This window comes from Elephantulus edwardii, unplaced genomic scaffold (assembly GCF_000299155.1).
Source record: "Elephantulus edwardii isolate Elephantulus edwardi_28Jun2011 unplaced genomic scaffold, EleEdw1.0 scaffold00059, whole genome shotgun sequence".
Taxonomy (NCBI): domain Eukaryota; kingdom Metazoa; phylum Chordata; class Mammalia; order Macroscelidea; family Macroscelididae; genus Elephantulus; species Elephantulus edwardii.
Genome location: NW_006399809.1, coordinates 3,817,849 through 3,836,969, shown reverse-complemented (window position 1 = coordinate 3,836,969; position 19,121 = coordinate 3,817,849). Strand labels below are relative to the sequence as shown.

At 38.1% G+C, this 19,121-nt stretch overlaps 1 pseudogene; it reads left to right on the top strand.

Annotated features, from left to right (window-relative positions):
• Nucleotides 1–3,684: 3,684 nt before the first annotated feature.
• On the top strand, nt 3,685–4,860 carry LOC102860903 (annotated as a pseudogene).
• The last annotated feature ends 14,261 nt before the right edge of the window (nt 4,861–19,121 follow it).

The window sequence follows — 19,121 nt, the reverse complement described above, 5'->3', positions numbered from 1 at the left end:
TTTAAATTATTAATTATTTAATTATTAATCAAGTTATCTGTGTCTTCTCTCTCTCTCTCTCTTTTGTCTTTGGTAAGTTTGAGAGTAGTTTGTCAATTTTATTGACCCTTTCAAAAAACCAGCTTCTGGGCTTATTGATGGTTTCAAAGTTTTTCTGTTTTCTGTCTCAGTGATTTCAGCTCCTGTACTTATAATTCTTTTTCTTCTAGAGGCTGTGGGATTAGATTGTTGTCCTTTTTCTATTTGCTGAAGGTGTTGAGTTAGATCATTGATTCTTCTTCTTTCTTCCTTTATTATGTGTGAGCCTATGTCTATTGACTGCCCCTGAAGACTCCCTTAGCTGTATTCTAAAGGCTTTGGTATGTTGTATTTTCATTTGTTTCAAGGAACTTTATTATTATTTTTTTTTAATTTCTTTTACAACCCAATCGTGTCCTAACAGAGTTATTTTGTTTCCACATTGGTGGTTTTATAAGCTTTACTTTCCTTTGTTAATTTCTAGTTTTATTACATATGGTCTGAGAAGATACTTTGTATTATTTCAGTATTTATTTATTTTTAAATTTGTTGAAGCTTGTTTTGTGTTCTGTGATTGATTCTGAAGAATGTACCATGTGCAGTTGAGAAGAAAGTGAATTGAGTTTTAGTTGGGCTCAGTACTTTGAATACATCCACAAGTTGGAGTTGGCTCAATGTATAGATTAGATCTTTTGCGTCTTTGTTGAGTTTCTTTTGAGTTGACTATCCTTTGGTGATAATGACGTGTTGGAGTCTCCTACCTCTATTGCTGTGTTTTCTATTTCTTTCTTCAATTTTTAAATTTTATTTTTTATGTGTGTGTTTTTCAGGTCTATCATTTGGCACATAAATGTTGATCAAGGTTATGTCTTCTTGATTTCTTGTGTATGTAATACCCTTCCTTATCTTTTATTGTGATTTTTATTCTGATGTCTACTTTTATCAGAGATTAGTATTGCCATTCCTGCTTTCTTGAGGTTTCCATTAGTTTGGTATATTTTTCCCCCCAGCCTTTGATTTTGAGTCCATTTATCTCTTCTTTTCTTAGATTTGTCTCTTTTAGGCAACACGCTTTGATGGCCTTTTGGTTTTCACCCATTCTGTAACTCTTTTTCACTTGATTGGCACATTTAATCCATTCACATTAAGTGTGATTATTGTCTGGCCATGTTTTACCACTTTACCATTTTGCTGTGTTTCTTTTTCTCTTGTTTCTGGTTACTATGGCCCATCCACATTCCTTTTGTGTCTCTGTGTGAAGGATTTCACAGACAATTTCTTTAGTTTTGGTTTTATTTTCACAAATTCCTTAAGTTCCTTCTTTTCTACAAAAGATCTGAATTCTCCTTCATATGGAAAACTTTGCTAAGTATAAGATCTTTGGCTGGCAATTGTTTTCTTTCAACTTTCTGTATATGCCTTTCCATTGTCTTCTATCTCGACAGTTTCTGATGAAAAATGATAACTTAATCTGTTTCCCCTATGAAGGTAACTCTTTGTTTTTCTTGCATTGCTTTCTGTATTCTATCTTTACCTTTTAATTTGGAGAATTTGACTATGATATGTCTGGATGTTTTTCTTTTTTGGGTCTAGTATATTTGGTGTTCACTGTACTTCTTGGATGTGAATTTCTCCATTCTTCAAAATATCTTTGAGGTTTTCTTTTAGCACTTCTTCCACAATTTTTTCAATGATTTCCCTGTCATTCCCACATTTTGGAATTCATATGTACATTGTTCTTTTTTGTCAGCCCACATGATTCTAATGTTTTCTTCATTTTCTTTTCATCTCGTCTCTGATTTTTCTTCTAGTATGTTTTTTTCTCTTCATTTCATTTTAATATCCCTTTTTCAATAATTTTATTTTATTAATTTTAATAAACATTTACAGAGATTTTGGATTTTCATTCATTCATTATTGCACTGTTTTCTTTACCCCCTAACCCCAGTTCACTCCTCTCTTTGAAAAGCAAAAGGTTGGTATACCATCCCCCCCCTGCCCCATCTCCTGCCCCAAATGCATTCCACTGTGCAGCCTTAATTCTGGATTCCTGTGATAATCTTCTAGTATGTTTTCAGTGAGGCTTTTGTCTTCCAGCTCATTGCCTCTCTGTTCCATCTCTTCAGTTCCACTTTTTGTCCTACTAGAGTCTTAGACACTTCTGCCAATTCAGTCTTAATATTCTGGATTGCATTTTCATGCTTTTCTCTTATTTCCCATATAATGTTGGCTGTACCCTCTCTGTCTTGTGATGATTCTTAAAGTTCTTGAATCTTTTTATATATGCTATCAATTCCTTCTTCCATCTTTTGCATTTTCTTTTATAGCTGTTCAAGTTGTTCCTTATCAATATATTTCTTCTGGATCTTTGTCTCTGAGGTGTTTGCTATTTTGATGGTTTCCAACGTTTCTTCCATCATTATGTCTTCTGTAGCTGTTCAAGTAACTCAGCATCAACATATTTCTTCTGGTTCTCCCTATCTGGGGTATTAATTGCTTTACTTTTTAATGAGAATGGTCTGTTTGATTTTTCATGATAACTGAAGTAGATTGCTGCTATTATGGCATTGTGTGAGTCTTTTCTTAGTAGATGTAGGTTGTTTTAACTATATAGTGACCCAAAGTATGGCAATGTTTTGTGAGGGATCTGTATATCTGTGCTCCCTTCTTAGCCTGAGGCTCGGAGGCCCCCTCGTTGGACAGCAGTGTTTCCCTCCCAAGGTCCCTTAGTTGCAGAATAGTGAATTCTGTTGCTTTCCAGAAACTGCGACTTGGTCTGGCTTGGCCTTGCCCAGCCCCTTCCACTTGAGGTTAAGGGATTCCACGATGTAGTTAGACAGCAGTGTTTCCACCAAAGTAGCTGTGATATTGGTGTTCCTGGCACTGGACAGTGGAAGCAGTAGCTGGGCAGTGAAACTGCAACCCTTCAAAATAGTAGTCAGTGGTTCTGTCATGGGCCAGGATGTGAGTACACCTGGGTTGAACCACAGCCTTTAGCAGATGTTGGGTAAGTAGTGGCTGGAGGATGCTTCTGGGCCTGCCATGCCACACAGGCCTTGACATCTTGCAGCAGAGTGATGGTAGGGTCCCAGAAGAGCCTCATCTTGTGATAAGAGCTAGGTCTCACAAGAAGAGCCGTGTCTCACGAGGATAACCATGTCTCCTGTAATTTTCTTTTTTGGTGATATCTTTGCCTGGTTTTAGTGCTAGATTTATGCTTGCTTTGTAAAATGACTCAAGTAGTTTCCCTATATTTTGGAATAGTTTAAATAGAATTGGTCCAACTCTGAATGTTTGGTAAAATTAATCTGTGAGTTTATTTGGGTCAGCAATATTTTCTTGGGAATATTTTTATAACCTGTTCAATTTCTTCTTTTGTGATAGATCTGTTCAAGTATTCTCTGTCAATTTAAGTAGGATATGGGTTTCTAGGAATTTTTCCATTTCCTCTAGGCTTTCAAATTTATCAGAGTCGTTCCCGGGCAGTATAAAGTTTGCTGGCTCCTTTGTTCGTCCTCGTTGAGCAGCAGTACAAGCGCCTTCTCCTCCTTGTCCTCATACCCAGCGGCGGGCCCTCGTTCGAAACCTTATCGAAACGCAGGTCAGCGAGCTTCAAAGGAGCTTGGAACAGTCATCGGGTTTGCAGTACATACCCCCGGGGGAAAAATGGTTGAAGCTGATGGCCCAGGAAAGCTCTTCATTGGAGGGCTCAATACAGAAACAAATGAGAAAGCCCTGGGGGCTGTATTTGGCAAATATGGATGAATTGTAGAAGTGCTCTTGATGAAAGACCGAGAAACTAACAAATTAAGAGGATTTGCTTTTGTCACCTTTGAAAGCCCAGCGGATGCCAAAGATGCAGCCAGAGATATGAATGAAAAGTCTTTGGATGGAAAGGCTATCAAAGTGGAACAAGCCACTAAGCCAACATTTGAAAGTGGTAGGTGTGGACCCCCTCCACCTCCAAGAAGCAGAGGTCCTCCAAGAGGTCTTCGAGGTGGAAGAGGAGGAAGTGGAGGAACCAGGCGACCCCCTTCACGTGGGGGTCACATGGATGATGGTGGCTATTCTATGAACTTTAACATGAGTTCTTCCCGGGGACCACTGCTAGTGAAAAGGGGACCACCGCCACGAAGTGGAGGGCCTCCTCCTAAAAGATCAGCCCCTTCAGGACCAGTTCGAAGCAGCAGTGGAATGGGTGGAAGAGCACCTGTATCACATGGAAGAGACAGTTATGGAGGTCCACCAAGAAGGGAACTGTTACCTTCACGTAGAGATGTTTATTTGTCCCCAAGAGATGATGGATATTCTACTAAAGATAGTTATTCAAGAAGAGATTACCCAAATTCTAGGGATACAAGAGATTATGCACCACCTCGAAGAGATTATACATATCGTGATTATGGTCATTCCAGTTCACGCGATGACTATCCCTCTAGAGGTTATAGTGATAGAGATGGCTATGGGCGTGATCGCTATTATTCAGATCATCCAAGTGGAGGCTCCTACAGAGATTCCTATGAGAGTTATGGTAACTCACGTAGTGCTCCACCTACACGAGGGCCCCCGCCATCTTACAGTGGAAACAGTCACTATGATGATTACAGCAGCTCACGAGACGGATATGGTGGAAGTCGAGACAGTTACTCAAGCAGCCGAAATGATCTCTACTCAAGTGGCTGTGATCGGGTTGGCAGACAAGAACGAGGGCTTCCTCCTTCTATGGAAAGAGGGTACCCTCCTCCACGTGATTCCTACAGTAGTTCAAGCTGTGGAGCACCAAGAGGTGGTGGCCACGGAGGAAGCCGATCTGCTAGAGGGGGAGGCAGAAGCAGAAACTAAAACCGAACAAAACTTTGGACCAAAATCCTTGTTCAATGAAACAAACAAAGTGGAACCTGTTCTGTCATAACTACCCAAGAACTATTGAAAGGAAAAAATTGTGTTACTTTTTAAAATTTCCTCTTAAGTTCTCCTCCGTAATTTTTATGTTCTTGTGAGGAAAAGCAGTAAACATGTTTAATTTTATTTGCTTTTATGACTTTGCTTTCAATAAGCAAATGTTAAACGTGCAAAGACTTGACTTGTGTACTAGTGTTATAATTCTCTTTAACTGTTCCTGAAGGCCACTTTCTATTTGATTAATCCCAGTAGATGAGGCAAGCAATACTAAGATTTTTTGCAGACATCTAGCCATCTAAAATGGACACATGAATCATTCTGCCTATATAAACAAGCTAGATGGATAATATAGAAAGGTGGTTGGGTTTGCTACTCTTTAAGATTTCAGGTTGTCTTCAGACTGAAATCTCAGTGTTCTCAGTGTGAAAAACCTGAGAACAGATGCTTACTTAAAGAAAGTGCTATTTCACCCAGTAAACCCAAAAAAGCACATGAATAATGCAGGCCATATATTGCCTTTTTGACATTTCCTTGGGAATTTGCAAGAGCCTCCCCTTTCCCTTCCCCGAATAAGACCATTTAAGTGTGTGTTAAGCAACTACAGGATAAATAAAAAAAGTTTGGCCAAAAAAAAAAGTTTTCCAAATATTTATTTCTATATTACAGATTTAATTTTTATTGGTTATATTGTGGTGTCATTCTTTAATTTCTTATTAGAGTTATTTATTTTCTTTCTTTTGTTAAGTTTGCCAATGGTTTGTCAATTTTAGTAATAGTTTTGAAGTATCAGCTTCTTGTTTTATTGATGATTTCAATAGTTTTCTATCCCAATTATTTCAGCCCTTAACATTATGATTTTCTTTCTTCTAGAGGGTGTGAGATTAGCTTGTTGTTCTTTTTCTATTTATTGGAAGTTTGGGGTTATAACTTTATTTTACTCCTTTCTTCTTTTTTACTGCATTAACTATAGCCCAGAAGTTTTGATATGATGTATTTTAATTTTCGTTCATTTTGAGGACCCTTTTTAAATTTCTGTTTTTATTTCCTCTATAAATTAGTAGTGCTCCAGCAAGGTGGTATTTTGTTTTCATGTAGATGTTCTTTTCCTCTTTATCCTCTTGATTTATATCTTTATGGCATTGTGGTCTGAGAAGATACTTTGTATTACTTCAGTGTTTTTTAACTTGTTGATGCCTTGTGTTCTAATATGTGTTCAATTATGGAGAATGTACCTTGTACACTTGAGAAGACAGTACAAATCAAAGTTCGGTTGGGTAAAGTACCTTGATTATGTTCATGAGGTAAAATTAGATGATTATATAGTTTAGTTCTTCTGCATCTTTGTTGATATCTTTTGTGTTGACCTGACTTTTGGTAAGAGCGATATGTTGAAATCTCTACTACTATGTTGTGGTGTTGTCTATTTCTTTTTTCATGTCTGTTAACCATTGTTTTACATATTTTGCAGGTATTTTTTATTTTGCAGTTTTATCAAGAGGTATATAGATGTTAGCTAAAGATATGTGTCTTGATCTATTGTGCCTTTAGTCATAATAGATTATCCTCTCTTATCTTGTACGGTGGTTTTCATCCTGAAGTCTATTAGAGTTATTGTTATTGCAGTTTTTACTGATGCTGTTTGCTTAATATATTTTTTCTCACTCCTTTACTTTTAGTCCAAATTTCTCTTGATTTCTTAAATGTGTCGCTTGTAGACAACATATTGTTAGGCTTTGTTTTTTATCCATTCTGTTACTCTTTTTCTCTTAATTGGTATGTTTAAGCCATTCGCGTTGAGTGTGACCATTGATAGGCCAGGTTTTTTCATTGCCATTGTACTGCCTTGCTTTTTCTGTTATTATTGTTTACTTTGGTCCGTCTAATTTCCTATGCTGTTTCTGTGTGAAGGATTCCCTTAATATTTCTTGTACAATTGACCTTGTTTTGACAAATTCCTCAAGTTTCTACTTTTCTGCAAATAACCTGTTTTCTCCTTCATATTTGATGGACATCTTTGCTGGGTGCAGGCCCCTCAATTGGCACTTGCTTCATTTCCTCTTTTTTGCATTGTTTTCTTGCTTGCATGATTTCTGCTGAGAAGTCAGAGTTAATCTAATTGGTTCTTCTTTGTAAGTGACTATTTTTCTCACTCTCCTTGGCCTTTGATTTTAGAGATTTTGATAATGATTTGTCTTGATTTTTTCTTTTGAGGGTCTAGTCTTTTTGGAGTTTGCTGAGCTTCTTGAATGTGTATTTCTTCATTTTTCATGATACTGTAAAGTTTTCTTCTAGTACTTCATCCACAATTTCCCCTGTGCTTCCCTTCACTCCACAACCCTCCTGTATGGGAATTCCAATCATAGATATGTTGTTTCCTTTGATGTCATTCCATACACATGATTCTAATGTTCTTTATTTTTCTTGTATTCTTACTGTTTTTCATCTTGTAACTTCCCTTTGGGCATCTTATCTTCTATCTTGCTGATTGTTTGTTCCATCTCTTCTATTTTGCTTCTTCTATCTCCAACATGTTGGGAATTTCTGCCATTCTGGTCTTAAAATTCTGGATTGTATTTTCATGCTTTTAGGTTGTTTCTGGTACTGTGTTGGTTGTATCCTGTTTGCCTTGTGATAATTTTTCTATCTATTTTTGTTCTTTACTTATGATTTCAATGATTTCTTCCAACATTTGTAACTTCCTCATTAACAATTCTTGTAACTCCACATTAGCATATTTCTTCTGCTTTCCTGTCTCTGAAGTATTTATTGGGTCCTTGATCTGGTCTGCTCTTTTTAAAAAGAGCCTTGTTGGCGAGCTCTGGTGGCCTAGTGGCAAGAAACTGCACTGCAATTTCAGAGGTACACAGTTCAAATCCACCAGATGCTCTGCTGGAGAAGGAGGAACAATCTCCTCCTGTATCAGTCAGATATGATTTGATGGTACACACAAAAATAATGAAATAAAATAAAATAAAATTTAAAAAAAAGAACCTTGTTTTATTTTTCTCATAATTCTTGATCTTGCCTACTTCTTTGTGACAGATGAAGTGTATAGGGGTGAGGGTTGGGAGTGGGGCTGCGTTGCTGCTTCTCTCTTGAGCAGACAAAGCCTTAGAGTACAAGGAAAGTCCCAGATATGCAGCTTGGGACTCTTTTCTCCTCAAGGCTTGGTTGTCAGTGCTTGCAGTGTACTTGTGTCTTCTGAGGTTGAATGTAGCTTTCCTGAAATCCTTTGGTTCTGGAGTTAGCCTGGGGTCGCCTTGGCTGGGGTCTTCCCTTTCAGGAAAGGGAAGGATGACTCTTCCTGCCTGAAGTTTCATCTGATCCTAGGCTAGTGAAAAGACTCATCTTGGTTGGAGAGCTCACTGCTCCAGGGAAGAAGGCAGCTCCCCTGCTTGAAGTTTTCACTGGTGCCGAGGCTCACTTGGTGAGCTCCCTACTCTAAAAGTTGCATTCTTCTGAAGTTCGCTCTGTTATTGGTACTGATGGGGGTAATCACCTCGATTTGGGAGATTCCCTGCTCTAAGGGCTAGGAGAGGAACTTGCCTTATCCGAAGTTCTCTCTGGCTCTGGGACAGGTGGGAAGACTCACCTTGGTTGGGGAGTTCACTGCTCCAGGGGAGGAGAAAGCAACTTGCCTTGTCTGAAAAGCTTTCTCTCTCTTTTTTTTTTTTGTTTTTAAAATAACCTTTCTTCTGGCATATGTATGATGCCTGATGTGGTGTCTCAGCAGTTGTCTTATCACTATCTCTGCTATGCTACTGGTTGATTGGGTCATGGTTTGAGATGGTTGATGTTTAATGCTGAACAGGTGGGGTACATGCTGAACCTTGCTCTGATAAGATATATAGACACTCTAGTCTGATGTCTCATGGGTTCTGTAATGATGGTGAAGTGGGGAGCAGGCCCTCTGAAAGGGCAGGAAGGGTGTTGTCTTTCTATTTGTCCTTTAACAGGAGTCTTTGTGTTTAGGTCCCTGCACTTAGTGAACATGATTGGTGAGTAAATTTCTTAGTTCCTGATTCTCTATGAGTGAGAACCTCTGGAATGTTTAATGTTTCTTCTATTCTGTGACAGATTCACTGTGTCACTGCATCTTTGCGGAGCTCTAGTGAACCAATAACAAAGAGTCAGAATGCCATCTCACCAACCAGCACGTGAAACTGGGCAACTACACAATGGAATATAAATACAAAAGTCTCTCCCCAATACCCCACTGTATCCACCCCCCATCTCTGATAACAGGGCCAGCTCTGAGTTTCTATGCCTTTGAATTTCTGAATAAAAATGACTCTGTATATATATATATATTGCCCTGTGTTCCACAGTCTTGATGGTGGTTTGCTGGGGTGGATCACTGCTAGTGGTGGGGAACTTACAGCTTGTTAGTTGTCCATGGCTGTCTCGAAAACACCAGTAGGATTTCTTTTGTGTCTTCTTTCTATGGAATCCATGTATCACCTATTGACAAGTTTCATTGATGCTGCACCAGTGCTTCACTCTCTCCTGTAACCCAATTTGCACTCTCAAATTTCCTCTGAACTTCAGCGTGTTTAAACTATTGTCCTTGGACTGCTCTGTGTCATCCTTTCTCCTTTCCTATGTGACCCTACAGGAAACAGGCAGGTCCTCTAATCAGGCTATTCTTCCATCCCTCTAAAAGTCCAACAACCTCCATTATGAAGATAACACTGTCTTGTTTGTGCAAAGCAAATAAGACCTAAAGTGCTTACTGAAGAAAATGAGACTATAGCCTACTCTGTGGGTTATACCTCAACAGTAAGGAAACAAAAATCTTCATCACTGGAGCTTAGACAACATCATGTTGAATAGATAAAAGATTGAAGTTGCCAAGGATTTAATTTTACTTGGATCTACAATCAAAACTCATGGAATCAGCAGTCAGAAGAATTAAAAGATGTATTACATTGGGCAGATCTACTATAAACAATCTCTACAAAGTACTAAAGAGTAAGCATGCTAGTTTAAAGACTCAGGTGTGCTTGACCTAAGTCTTACTTAGTATTTCAACTATTTCATGTACATGTGAAAGCTGGACAGTTAAGGAGGACTGAAGAAGAATTGAGACATTTGAGTTGTGGTAATGGTGGATTGCCAAAAGAGTAAATTTGTTTTCTAGGAAATGTAACTAGGGTGCTCCTTGAAGGGAAAGATATCAAACTTCATTTTATAATTTAGGACCTCTGTCAAAAGGCACTGTTGTTGAGTGCTGTCAAGTCACTTCTGATTCATAACAACCCTATATACAACAGCCCTGAAACCTGCTCTATCTTGTGCCCACTTTACTATCTCTGACACATCTACCTTCATTACCGCAGACACTGTATCAATCCATCTCATCGATAATCTTCCTTTCTTTCTCCATCCCTCTGCCCTTCCAAGCAGGATGTCCCTCTCCAAGGACTGGTGCCTCCTTGCAACATGCCCAAAGTATGTCAGATGAAACCTCAGAATCCTTGCCTCCAAACTCTCTGGGATGAACCTCTCTGTTTTCCTGACAGTCCATGGTATATTCAACACTCTTCATCACAGCTCAAAGACATCAATTCTCTTTCTATAATATCTAGTCCTTGTCCAGCTCTCTGGTGCATACCAAGCAATTGCAAAAACTATGGCCTGGGTTAGGCACACCTTAGTCTCCAGACTGATGTTGTTGCTCTTTAGTACTCTGGAGATGTCCCTGACAGCCGGTTTTCCCAATGCAATTCATCTCTTGATTTCCTGTCTGTTGGTACCAAGAGTGTTGATTGTGGAGCCAACCGAGCTAAAGCTGTCAACAATCTCAATCTCTCCACTATCTATCATAGTGCTGCAAATCGGTCCAGTGGTGAGAATCTTTGTTTTCTTGATGTTGAGTTTCAATCCATATTGAAGGATGTAGTCTTTGATCTTCTGCAGCAAGCGCTTCAGGTCCTCAGTTTCATCAAGCAGGGTTGTGTCATCTACATAACACAGGTTGTTGATGAGTCTTCCTCCAATTCTGATGCCACATTCCTCCTCATACAGCCCAGCCTCCTGGATGATCTGTTCTTCATATAGATTGAAAAGGTATGGAGATAGAATACATCAGAAGGCACTAGTTCTTGGAAAAAGACATTATACTTAAAAAAGTAGAAGATGAACAATGGAGAGGAAGAGACTTGGCAAGATGGATTGATAGAGTTACTGCAGCAATAGACTTGGTTGTGTGGGAAATTTAGTAAATGGCCCAGGATAGGGCAGAGTTCCAATCTGTTGTTCACAGAGTTACTATGTTTATAGAGTTTGGACTTGATGCCAAAAAATGCCAAAATATATAGTTAAAGTGATCTAAAAAGACACTTAAAATATACTTTCCTTATTCTTGTTTTTAACATGACTCTTTCTTGTCATAGTCTCTCAACATATTTTGTCTTTCCTTTATTTCCTCCTGTCCTTATCTCTGGTTTTTTTTTTTTTTTTTAATTTACTTGCTTCTTAGCTTCAGTACAGTTAATCTTATAATTCTAGGCTTTGGTAAAATTCCTACTACTTAGTGGAAATTTGTTGGGTGGGGGTAATCAATCACAATTATAAAGTAGATATGAGATTGTAAACTATTTCAGTGTAGTAGAGGAAGGCAGATAGATGCTAAATATCATACCTGGGATAGAGAATTCTGACAGTCTTTTGGTAACAATTATGCTATTTGCTGTAAGAACTGAGGTCAGAAATACAAAATCCATTGATGGGATAATTTAATGAACTCAAGTTGATCTTTGTTCTTTCCTGATTTCTCCCTGTCTTTATTTTTGAGACTTTAAAAGTAGTTTATTGACATTGCAACTCCCCCAGTGGCCATGACAAATAGGATACTCATAAGAACTGTGACACTCATGCCCCAAGGGCGGAAATTCATAAATGAAAGCCTCATTGTCTCTGGAAACGTTGGTGAGGGCAGACCAATTGACAATCACCCATATATGAACCACTTAATGTAACATGAAAGGGATTTTCCTGACCATTATCATATCTAGTTACTTGTTCACACATTACTATTTAGAATCATTTTTTTTTCAGAGATCTGTATAGGAATTTTTCTGCTCAAGTTTTCATCAAATATTCATAAAAGATTTAAGATAACAAAAAATATTTATAGTTTTGCGAAGCAATGATTAATTTTTCCTTAGAAATACAATGTCCTCGATTTTCATATTCTGTTTCTTGAGTATAAAATTTGTAGTCTTCTTTTCCGAAATATATCCCTGTTTGTAATCTGATTTGAAATCTGCTACAACACTCTTTTAAGTTTAAATAGCACAATGGCTCAAAAAGGGAAAAAAACAAGCAATCTAAAGATAGGAGGTCAATGTGTCCAAACAGCATTAGATTTTGCTTTTTTGTGGTGACCTGTTTTTGGTTCCCTCCCCAATCCCCTGCCCCATGTATTAGCATCAGGTAACAGTTTGTCTTGAATATAGTATTACTGTGACTCAGGGGTTACAAAATCAAATGTTTACATATACCAGGCAGGTAATTAAAATATATTAATTGTATCAAATGAAAAAATAATAGGGAATAGTGAAGGACATGGACTAAAGAGTTCACATTTTCTCTGATGTGGGAGTCACTAGTCACTCCAGTTATTTTCTGCAATGGGATATGGTGGGCTAAGTATAGAAGCTGATAATAGTTTAAATGGTTTTCATTCTTTTTAAAAAAGAGGGAGCTCTGATGGTCTAATGTTAAGAAGTTATGCTGCAATCCTAAAGGCACATGTTTCAATGCCACCAGCTGCTCCATGGGAGAAGGATGAGCAACTTTGTCTCGTGAAAACCCAACAGAGGTTCAGCTATGGGTTGGTTCCGACCCCATGTTACACAACAACATTTATAACAACAGCTGAAGTATTCTATATAATTATCATTGTTGTTTATATGTATCTTCAGGTCAACTAAAACTCATAGCAACCCTATAAAAAACAGATCTAAGTCTTGCCCTATCTTGTTCCATCTTCATAATGTCAATATGCTTAAACCTATTGTTACAGTCACTAAGTCAATCCATTTTGCTTAGGGTTTTCCTCTCTTTCTCTTATATTACTTTTCCAGCATGATATCTTTTTGAAAAAACTGACCCCTCTTGACCAAATCATCTTTCCTGTAAGAAGCATCCTGGTTGCGATTCCTCCAAGACATATTTGTTTAGTTTTTTGGCACTCTCTGGGACATTCAACATTCTTTAATAGCATGATAATTTAGAAACGTTGCAGCAATACATTGACAGAGAATCCCCCTAAATTCAAGCAGGATCCAGAAGAGGATGTAGAATGACGGTATCATTAATGTCAGATGGATTTTGGCTAAAAGCAGAGAATACCAGAAGAACATTTACCTGTATCATATTGACTGTAAAAAAAAAAAATTTAACTATGGAAAAGGTATTTGACTGTGTGAATTTTACAGACGTGTTAAAGTTACAAATGACACAGTGAAGAACGGTCTCAGTTATCTAGCACTGTACCTTAAATTTAACAAGTTTAGTAATAAAAAAAAATTATTCCCTTAGTTTAAGAGCCTTATTTACTGCTAACTGAAAGGTTGTCTTTTTTATACTAATCAGAGGCACTTTTTTTCCCCCAGAAGAAATGTCTGGTGAATTTCTTCTGCAGTATAACCATTGGGAACTCTATGAGCATCTAACTCAACTCAAACTCATTGCTGTTGAGTTAGAACCTTCCATAGCTGACTGGCCCTTTGATAGCGAACTTCCCCCTCCCCTTGTACATACAAATATGAATCTGATTGCTGTTATTGTTGTTAGGTGCAATAAATCACAATTCATTACAACTATATGGACAACAGATCTGAACCCTGTCCTATCCTGCATCATCATAATAATTTCTGATATGCTTGAACCCATTGCTGCAGTCACCATGTCACTCTATCTTGTTGGAGTCTTTCTCTTTTTTGCTGACCTTCTATCTTTCGAAGCATACTGTTTCTCTCCAAGGAATTGCTTCTCCTGGCAATATGTCCAAAGTACGAGTGACAGTCTTTACCATCCTTGCCTCTAAGGAGCACTCTGGCTGCAACTTTTCCAAAACATACCTGTTTGTTCTTTTGGCAATCCATGGGATACTTAATACTCTTCTCCAACACCACAATATTTTGGTTATACTAATGAATTCCTAATTCAAGGTTAGAACTATATTTAACCTCTGAATTTTAAAAAGAAGGATAGAAACAGAAATATACATAGAGGGAGGACAGCCAAAGTGGAATGACACATTCACCAGAAATTAAGAAAGAGAACCATATTGACATAACTGTAACTCTATTTTAGATAATCTCCAGAATTTTAAAAAAGTAAATTCCTGTGTTTTTAAAAAAATTCCTGTTTTTTAAAAGCACCAACTTGTAGTATTTCTGTTAAGGCAAAAACAGGCAACTAAGACAAGGGTTTGGTGATGTTTGGCAGAGTTGATTGAGAATATAAAATGTTGCTAGTCAAGCGAGCTTAGTGAGGGGCTAAGATGAGACAGACTTAGGCTTGTTCACCCCGGGTGCAGATATTTTCCCACCAAACCATTGAGAATGTCAAAAAGATTAAAAAACTATACCCTCTTCAGGATGTCTAACCCCTCAGTTGTGGTTAAGGAGTAGGTGGAGGATATGGTTAAGAGAATGATCACTGTCTGATGAATATGAGAATTGACACAACAAAGTGAATAACTTCTTAAGGATTCTATCATATTACACTCTTTCAGCATTTAAAAACATATTTGTGGATATGTAAGAGTGTAATCATATGCAAATGTGCTGAATTAGGGACATACGAGAATATGGATATATGATATAGTATACCATCAAAGGCTGATTATGTTGTCAGTGTGCTTTTAAGACCCGATAGAGTGATGCTGAAAAGCCTAAACATGCCTACAATTTGCAACTTAGGCCTTAAAAGCCAGTCAACTTGTCCCATGTGACTTGTTGATGGATTTTCACTGTGAAGTTACTATGGTCCTGAAATTAGTCTCTATAATTTTACTATCTGGTGAGATGTATAAGGAAGAATGGGACAGATGGCCAGGTGTCTGTGTATGTATTGCAAAATCTTCCTGTTCTCATAAAATCAGTTGTCATCTAATGGATTCTGACTCATGCTTATCTCCTGATGATCAGTGCAGAGCCTTGCTGTAATATTTTCAGTGGCTGATTGTTTTGAAGTAGATTGACACACCTTTTCTCTGAGGTGCCTCTAGGTGGGCTTGAACCTGCCCCTTTCTATAAGTAGCTAAGTGTCTTAACTATTTCACCATTCAGGAACTCTTGTTTTTTTAAAGTAACTTCCAAGTTGGCAAAGGTATGTACGCCATGGTGGGAATAGTTGCCAAAAGAATTCTAGTGTGTACATACGTGTGTGTACTTGCACATATAAGTAAGAGTAAGGTGGAGATGGAGGTGTGAATAGAACATGCTTGTCTTGGAAACTTGACTTTGAGATAAGACCTAAAATCCTAATGGAACTCTAGTGGCTTAGTGGCACGGAGTTAGGCTGCCAACCTTAAGGCACTTGGTTTGAATCCATAAGCTGCTCCATGAGAAAAAGATGGGCAGTCTTCTTTGTTGTAATTTAAAGCCTCTGGAAACTTCCCTGAAGGGCCCATTATAAATTTGTTCTGATCAATGGCACAAACCACCTAGAGAACTCTTTCCGATCAGTTGCTCTTCCTGAGACCCTCTTCTCATTGCTTTGGAGTGTTGCAGGTACATACATCATTTCCCATAGAGTCTACACTCAATGATGCAAGGATATCTTTCCCTTCAACACTGCACTGCCAGCACCTACCACAGTGTGTACCAAAGCAGTCACTCAGTAACTGTTTGTTGAATGAAAAAATGAAATGTAATTTTTAAAAAAATTATGCTGGTTTACTCACAAAGTTTTTACACATTGTTTTTCACACTGGATCTTTCCCATTTCCTTAACCTACCCCTCCCTCCACCTATCAAGTTGTATGATGCTATGATTGCACCTTCATCCTTACCGCTCCACTCCCCCATTCTTCCCTTAGATCCTCATATATGTTTTACTAGTTATCTCTTTCTACAATAATCTTATACAGTTGTTTTCGTTGTATTTCTTGTTGATTGCCTTCACGTTGAGCATGACTCATAGTGACCCTATGAACAAAAGCCTGAAGCCCCTCTACAACTATTGACATTTATCAAAGTTCATAGAGTTTCTGGAGGCATGCATGCTTTTAGGATGCCACTCCTGCTTCCGAACCTGTCATGGTATATTATTGTTGTTATATGCCGTTGAGTCACCTGCAATGTATAGTGACCCTATGCACACTAGCTCTGAACCCTGCCCTGTCCTGAGACAGACTCACTAATTCTGACACCCCAACCCCCATTGGTCTTCCTCTCTTGCACTGTCTACCCGTCTGAGCATAGAAGGACTAATCTCATCCAAGGACAAATCTTTCCTGGCCACGTGCCCAAAGTAAGTGAGGTGGAGCTTCAAAATCCTAGCCTCCAAGGAGAGACTTGGTTTGACCCTTTCCAAGACAGATCTATTTGTTTCTTGGCAGTCCATGGTATGTTCAAGAAAGACTCTTCTCCAGTACCATTACTCAGAGGAATCTATTCTTCTTCTGATACTAGTTATTGTCTTAGTTATCCTCAGTTATTGTCCAACTCTCTGAAGCGCAAAAAGTAATTGAGAAAACTATGGCCTGGATTAGGTGCACATTTGTAAGGGACGTGTAATGGAAGTGTCTTTCACTTGCTAGGTAAAAATACTTGTCTGTCTTATATTCTTTAACAGTGAACATCTACATTAAGACAGACTAGGAAGGAGGATTTGCCATCCATATCCACTTCTGAAATATAACTGGCCTTTGAAAACCCTATGTACAGCAGAGCACACTTACAAAGAGTATTGGTTATCTTATATACAGTAATTTAAAAAGTCAAATAAAATACAGTTTAAGTATATAGAACATATATTCTCTTCTATTGTTAAACTTTTCTAAAAACTCCCACTGTCTACATTGGCTTTTATTAATAAAGACTACAAGTCTCTTGTCTATTTATGCTTTATTGACTGTGCAAAGACATTTGAATGTGTGGATAATAGCAAGCTATGGCTAACATTGAGAAGCAGAGCACTTAATTGTCCTCATGCAAAACCTCTATCTAGACCAGGAGGCTGTTGTGTGAAAAAAGCAAGGGAACCCTATGTAGTTTAAAATTAAGTAGGGAGTGCTTCAGGCTTATGTTCTGTCTCCATACCTATTCAATCTGCGCACATTATTTGAGAAGCTGGATTCTATGAAGAGGAATGTGCCCCCCTTCACATTCAACTATTGGAGGGAAACTCAACTATCCTGCATTATTCAGATGACTCAACCTTATTTGCTGAAAATGAGGAGGGTTTGAAACACTTGTAGAAGATCAAAGAATGCAACCTTCAATATAGATTGCATTTCAATGTCAAGAAAACAAAGATTCTTACCAGTGGACCAAGAAGTATCATCATGACAGATGGAGAAAAGATTGAAACTGTCAATAGCTTCATCTTATTTGCATCCACAATTAACACCCTGGTACCAGCAGTCAGGAAGACAAGAGACATATGGCATGGGGAAAGTAGGCAGTTAAGACCTCTCCAAATAATTGAGGAGTAATGATTTCAGTTTTAAGACTAAGGTGCTTCTGATTCAGGCCATTGTCCTTCTGATCATTTGATATTCATCTGAGGGCTGCACAATGAATAAGGATGGTAGAAAATAATTGATGCCTTTGTGGTGTTGAAGAAGAGCACTGAATATCCTATGGATGGTCAAAAGAACAAAAAAAATTTGTCTTGGAGAGAGTGCAGCCAGAGTGCCCTCTGGAGGCAAAGATGATGAGCTATTCCTTGGAGAGGGACAAGAGACTTGTCAACGAAGGAGAGGAAGACCTTCGATGGGGTGGATTGACAATATGACTTTTGCAATAGTTCGTAGGGTTTCCAGAGGTAAGTTGTTTAGGAAGAGGATGCCACCCCTATTTCCAAGCCTGTTTTAATCTGAGAGCTCCACCAAACACTGTCCACCATGAGTAACCATAATCACATTTGACACATCAGTGTCACAGTGTTTAGCATCACAGCAACCACGAGTTATCTCTGTGCAGCAAATTGACAGATCAGTGCTATAATACTTAGAAGAATTTTTGGTTAAAAACAATTAAAGCCAGGCCAGAGGGCCGCAGGCCTGAGTGCTTAAATGCCTTTTAAAATATGAGGCCAAATCCAATCAGCTTACACCCAAGCCTCAACCAAAACAGAAAACACTTCTTTGTAGAATCCAGCTGCTCCACTCATCTTCCCATCCTGGATTCCAACCCCAAACTGGTGACCAAATGAATGTGGCATTTTAAAATGACAAAAATTTTTCATTTCATTTCCCATGTGTCAAGAACCTGGGAATGACTTAACTGCATCTTATATTCATATCTTAAATTATTATAATCAAAGTGTTTTCTGGACTGCCTGTCTCATCTGAGATCCAGGATTTTTTTCTAAGTTATCCACCTTTTGATTAACTCATAGTCACTTGATTAGTAACCTAGTCATGGAAATTATAGCCCATCATAAATGAATGAGAAAGGACATCAGAGGATGGATCAGGGGATGAGAATCATAAGGGGTACCAGAGGATGAGAATATTTTTCCCCCCTTTCATCTTCTTCTTTTTATTTTTTAAAAAATATTTAATCTTTATGCAGTGATTGATTTGAGTGATTTGAGCAGTTAGAATATATGAAGAAGAATGTGGCATCAGGATTGGATAAAGATTCAGAAGCTTACTTGCAGAAAATGAAGAAGACTAAGAAAGTTTGTTGTAGAAGCTCAAAGACTGCAATATGAGTAATATCTCACTTAACATCAAGAAAACAAAAATCCTCACTACTCGACCAATAGGCAGCATCATGATAGATGGAGAGAGGACTGAAGTTGTAAATTATTTACTTTTACTTGAGTCCACCATCAAGTTGAGTACTAGTGACCTCATGGAGACAAATCTGAACCCTATTCTATTCTCTCTATGCCATCCTCATCATCTCTAACATAGACTGGGAAAAAGTATTCGGTAATAACATATCAGATAAGGGACTTATATCCAGAATTTATGAAATACTTGAGCACCACAACAAGATAAAGGTAAG